The following is a 6,762-nucleotide window of genomic DNA, read 5'->3' on the forward strand; positions in this document are numbered from 1 at the left end:
AATATTTTATTTTTTGTTAACATAATTGGAGGCTTCTCAGTGTATTTATTAATGTGAGATAGGAGATCTGAAATGTTATTAACATAATTTGTATTTTTTTCCTGTACTCTTCACAGTATAATGACAGCAATTATTACTCCAATTGTGTAAATAAACTTAAAATTCGTTTATGTAAACACACAGGGGCGCAAGAAGCATTGCTAACCAGAGTCCTGAAGCTTTATCAAACCCGTGCTGGCTCCATACAAGCTGCGGATGCTTCTCAACGCCTCCTCTGATCTTATTTTGTTTCTTCTGTTAACATTTGTCAAATAAATGGAAATAATTTCTCACAACGTTTGGGTATTTTTTTTGTATATGCAAAGAAAGAATCGTGTCCTAAGAGGTACCAGGCCTACATACAGACTCACAGGCGTGCAGACACAAAGACACATACATATGACAACCTATGTATGTATGTATGTATATACATGAATAGAAATACATAGTCAGTGCTAAGATTGGTTTATGAATTTCGAGTGTGTGTGTGTGTGTATGATTGTGTGTGTTTAATGTGTATGTGTGTGTGTGTTTAGTGTGTGTGTGGGGAGAGAGAGAGAGAGAGAGAGAGAGAGAGAGAGAGTGTGTGTTTAGTGTGTGTGAAAAGAGTGAGAGAGTGTGTGTGTGTGTGTGTGTTTAGTGTTTGTGTAGAGAGAGAGAGAGTGTGTGTGTGTGTGTGTGTGTGTGGAGAGAGAGAGAGAGAGAGAGAGTGTGTGTGTGTGTGTCTGTGTAGAGAGAGAGTGTGTGTGTGTGTGTGTGTGTGTGTGTGTGTGTGTGTGTGTGTGTGTGTGTGTGTGTGTGTGTGTGTGTTGTGTGTGTGTGTGTTGTGTGTGTGTGTGTGTGTGTTTGTGTAGAGAGAGTCTGTGTGTGTGTGTTTGTGTATAGAGACAACATATTTCTTAATAATGCTAATGGTGCTACTTATATATTTAAGTGTGTAGGCTGGGCCATTTTTAATAACATTGTATAGGACTGTAAAACGCTTTAAGGGGACAATTGGTGAGATTAATTGATAATTGCACTATGCAAAGCGATGCACATAGGTAGATTGATAAATAATGTAAACATGATAGAGGTAGATAGATAGATAGATAGATAGATAGATAGATAGATAGATAGTGTAAGGAATTGGGTACAGTTTTGCACGCCGAGGCGCTTGGTACATTGGCACTGTCAGTAATTGTTATTCTGCAGGCAGCAGTTCTCTCTGGGGTCATTACTTTGTGGACATATTATGACAAAACCACACAGTAAATAATAAGAGTGGTTAGAAATTGCCCCAAATGGCCCACGGAAGCCGCTTCCACTCATATGCTCCGATTTTCTGTCTGTGGCTGGGATGGAAATACCACACTGGGTGCATTCAATAAAAGTTTTAATTCCTCAGGATTAATGACCACATTCCGCTTTCGGGGAGGCGCCATAACCTCGTCATAAAATATATTTTTCTCAGCAGTTAGGGGGAAAAAGTGTAAACTATTAATTAAACTTCTAACATGTGTTGTTTTTTTTTTCTCTAATAAAGTTACGGTAAAAATAAAGTTTCCTACCTCTTTTAAATCGGGAAATATGCCAAACATCAAGGAAATGAGACACTCAGGAATATGTATCAATTTAAAATATTGCTCTTGATTGTAATAGAATATATATATATATATATATATATATATATATATATATATATATATATATATATATATATATATATGTATGTATATATATATTACATTACCCAGCCAGTGACACCCTTCCCATGGTCTAATTGTCTATATACCCTGTTTCCATGTATAACTCGGTGCTATATATATGTATATAAGTGTGCGTGTGTCTGGATAATTCGCCTGTGGCATGTATAAAGTTTTGCTAGTTGGAGCGGACCGTACAATACAATAAGACTAAGGTCAGTGAACAGAGGTACTTTCGAGGACTTGAATGCATTTCTAGACAGGAATAATTAAGAAGTAAAAGTACAAGATTAAGAAATAAAGGAAGTAATTGAATATGATCCATATAGCATGCACTTACAATTGCTTACACCTAAGGCATCCCGCGGTCAGGCCCCTATCTACATACATGTACATAATTGGGTGTATTTGTGTGAATATTGCGGTATTTTACAGGCCAGGCCGGACACACACCGGTTATTTAGCAGTAGATAAACACATACATCACATAAGGCCAAAGCCTTGTAGAAGTTCAAGTTGTAATGGCGGTAAGGGAAAACAGTGGAGATCTATGTCTCTCCTCCCCTCTTCATGCGTCTACAGAATGTCATTCTCTTCACATGTATAGCTACAACAAATACCGCAGCATGACTTTAAAAATGGGGAAGGAAGTCCAGGATTGGGCCCAAGTAGCAAAGCTGGCGCAAGAAAAACAAAGAGGCAGCCTGGCAACAATGGTGGAGTAGAAGAGAGCACAGCATACAGCAAGGTCTTTAGTGTTCTCCTATTGAATGACAGATCAGGGTGTTCCTGCAGGAATGGGTCAGCCTCACAGCCTCTAGTGGAGTCCAGGACCCCCGTGTGTTGTCCTAGTGCATGCTTTCCGGCGTGTGGTCTGAAGATACCCATCTCCTGACGAGTCCACAGCCGGAGATCGCATCAAGCTGATGGCTGCCCTCAAGTCCATTTGCCAAAGCCACTGCCTTCCTCCCTGCGATATCTCACATTCCAGTCTGGGCTTTCAAAAACAAAGACCTCCAATATCCCCCTGAAGGGGGGCATCGCAGACAATCTTCCCCCACTCTGCTTGTCCATTAGTCAGGCCAGTCCTCATCTCCATCATGCTATGTGATCGCTCTAAAACCTGTGAGGAAATGAGGAAAGGCAGAGTCAAGTTTACTCCTGGGCACTTGAGCCTGCCGAGATGAGTGTGCGGATAGATGGATGGATGGATGGATGGATGGATGGATAGATAGATAGTGTGTGTGTGTGTGTGGAGGGGGGGGGGGGGGTAGTGTGTGTGTAGAGTGTGTAGACTCTAGCCTCAAGCACATGTATAATCAATTAATATAATTAGTGTGTGTGTTTGCCAAAGTGCCTGTAACAACTTCTGAAACTATTATCTGAGCTGGAGTCAGTGGGGTAGGTGTGTGTGTGTGTCTGTGTGGCCTGTATGTGTGTTGCGTGTATGTGTGTAGCGTATATGTGTGTAGCGTGTATGTGTGTAGCGTGTATGTGTGTAGTGTGTGTGTGTGTGTGTGTGTGTGTGTGTGTGTGTCTCTCTGTCTGTGTGTGTGAGAGAGATAGAGAGCGAGAAGCAGAGAGAGAGGGAGCACGTGTGCGCCCCTCGATGTGTACCTTTGTTCTTGCCATGCACCCCCGGCCTGCTCTGCTATAACTGCTGACTGAGTGACCTAAGAGAAAATGAGAGACTGTCCATCAGCGGAGACATCATCGTCGTCAGCCTTGTAATAACGTCACACTGTAATAAAGGCCCGTTGCATGTGGCACGGTGTATTTACTGTGCCTGGGGGGAAGAGGGCAATTAAAAGTTCTCTGTCACTAGCCTTTCCGAATGTATTTGTAACTTTTCACAACTGAATAATCTGCGGCACTATTCGATATGCTGTTGGGGATCACAGACAGGAATGGGAAACAGGTTTTTGATGATGTGTTTGGTGGTTTGTACGTCACAAAGGAAGTCCCTGGCAATTAGTTTGTAGGTTATTAAGTACTTTTCTCAGCCCCCTCCCACTCTACTTCACCCAGTCCTGCAATAAATAGTGGAGTAATTTTTTTTCTTTCTATTGCTCCATTGATGGGTTTGCTACAGCTCTCCTTTCTTCCGTTTGGACATTCATTGTGGGAATTAAAGGGGTAAAAAATCTAGTAAAAGTTTTATGCTAAACAAAGTTCCAATAACGTTCACCCCCTTAATATACCGAAGAGTTCATAACAATAATAAAAATGATCGCCTCTTAATCCTACGCCAATCATGTACACTTCTAGTAACATTAACGTCTCTTCCAAACAGCTTAATATTATGTTCTATAAACAGCACCTTTGATTTAACATGCATGTTTAAAAGCTACCTCTGCAGCTCACGTGACCCAGGCTGGAATTTTAACCCCGATTCTAGTTTGCTGCAAAGGCTGCTGGGTAATGGACTTGACTTTATTGAAGTTCAAAGACAGATAATTCTTTTTAAACTTTTTTTTTCTTTCTGTAATTGAATGATACCACGCTGAATTCCCAGACACATGTGTACTAATATCTGGAACGCTAACCCACAATTTTGATCTCCCATTTTCTTTAAATGGGAGCCCAACCGTCCCCCCTATTTCTTTCATAGGAGACATTAAAACAAAAGGCTTTTTAATACAAGAGATCTGTTCACGTGAAACTCTCTCTGTTTCAAGACCTTTTTTTTCCTCCTGTGCACCAAAATGACCAAGTTAACCATTGGTTGGCTTAGACGTTAACATACACAAAAGAGAGTGAGCTGGAAACGGTTCCGCCTTGGTGGCAAAGGGTTAACGGCCCTTTGCTTCTTGGCACTGCTGTTCACTGTGCTGTAAACTCCCACATGGTCTATAAACTTGGGTTTTACAGCTAACATTCCATTTTAGCTCAGGGAAACTTTGAACTAGCCCTCCAGATTTTTGTAAGTAACTTCAGTTGTAGCCCTGAGAAAAATAAATACATACAGGCCTACAACTGGAAGGATTTCCCACTAGCCTCCCCCCATACAGACACACACACACACTCCTATTTGTTTACTGTTTACAGCGGAAGTCTTCGGTCTATGGCCCTACAGAGTCATTAAGAAAAAAAAAATAAGCTGTTTAGTGCGCCTGACTTTATGGCATTGTCTAGACTGCTCTCTTTTGTCGCTGCATCCTCAGCTGTTACGGGAATTAGCTGCTGTACATGTGGACTGTTGGGAACATTTTATTATTTTTCAACCTCCAGTGATGCTGATAATATTTATTTCACCAAGCGTGATAAAGCGGTGTGCTGAGGAAGATACACGACTTACCTGATAAATAAATATACAGGCATTCATTCATGAATTCATCTGATCTTGCAGCAACATGTGTGTACACACTCTGTGTTTATATTTAGAAAGTTGCACCGAGGTGCTATGGCCGGCTGTGGTGTCCTATGCATTAAACTACTAAGCTGAATGTAGTGAAATAACGCTACAGCGTCAGATGTGTGAAACATATGCCTGCACCAGGTTTAGGAACCGTACTACACACACATCTTAATACAGAATTAGCCCTTATTCAATTCCCTTTTTCTCCTACATTTTCTCCTATGAGGTATTTTTCATCTTCTGTTTAAGATAACTTTTCAGCACCCTGCAATTAAAAAAATACCAAAAAGTAAGCGAAAAGTACTGCAAAAATTACTCTAGGTAGTTTCCTGCTTGCTATTGGCTTAAAAAGGCATCCTATTGATAAGGTATGAAAATACCACCTAGAAGAAAACTTGGGCGAAAAGGGGAATTAAATAAAGGTGTATATATATATATATATATATATATATATATACATATATATATATATATATATATATATATATATATATATATATATATATATATATATATATATATATATATATACCCACACGCTATAAGCTAACTCATCATTGGGATCATTGGGTGTGTGTTCGTGGATAGAAAGATAGACAGACAGACAGACAGACAGACAGACAAACAGACAAACAGACAGACAGACAGACAGACAGATGGATAGGTAGATAGATAGATAGATAGATAGATAGATAGATAGATAGATGGATTTAACAGTGGTAGATAGATAGATAGATATTGTCAGCAGTAGATGATAGATAGATAGCTAGATAGATAGATAGATAGATATTGTCAGCAGTAGATGATAGATAGATAGATAGATAGATAGATAGATAGATAGATAGATAGATAGATAGATATTGTCAGTAGTAGATAGATAGATAGATAGATAGATAGATAGATAGATAGATATTATCAGTAATATATAGGTAGATAGATAGATAGATAGATAGATAGATAGATAGATAGATAGATAGATAGATAGATAAATAGATAGCTATATATTTACCGTAACATACACACAGCAGGTAGATGGATAAATAAATATGATGGATAGATAAGATGTATATATATATGGGGGGGGGGGGAGAGAGAGAGAGAGAGAGGTAGTTAGATAGATAGATAGACAAAATAGATACCTATTTCAGCACACCACGCCAGCTATAAATGAATAAACTAACTGTTTAACACTATTAACTATCAGTATATAGCATATGACTAAACTGTTTCGCTTCGATGCAATTCAGTTTATGGAAAAAAACGTATAATACAAATGTCCTCTGTGTACACAACGATCCAGCCGTCTCCCAGACCATTCCAGACGCATCAGCCGGTACCGATTTGCTGCAGACTCCAGAGTGTATATTTTCTCATATTTTGGCCTATAGAGCAGTTGTGAGCTCATGTATTTCTCCGTCTCCCCCATAGAATAAACAGTGCAGTATAATGCAGGCTATGTGGGCCTCCTGCAGGGTAGGTCCCGCACACAGGCCACATACCTTATGGCCACACACATCACAAATGCAAGAAAAGCTCATGACAGTATTTAGAAATACGTGTCATTTATTTCATTTACACAGAATGGTTACATGCATGGAACATTTTAACAGTATGTTGCAGTTTTACTTATCAACAGACTGATCCGCAGTGAGATCCGTGTTCTTTTTTTTTTGTAATTTA

Source organism: Hyperolius riggenbachi, chromosome 2 (assembly GCF_040937935.1).
Source record: "Hyperolius riggenbachi isolate aHypRig1 chromosome 2, aHypRig1.pri, whole genome shotgun sequence".
In the NCBI taxonomy this organism is placed as follows: Eukaryota; Metazoa; Chordata; class Amphibia; order Anura; family Hyperoliidae; genus Hyperolius; species Hyperolius riggenbachi.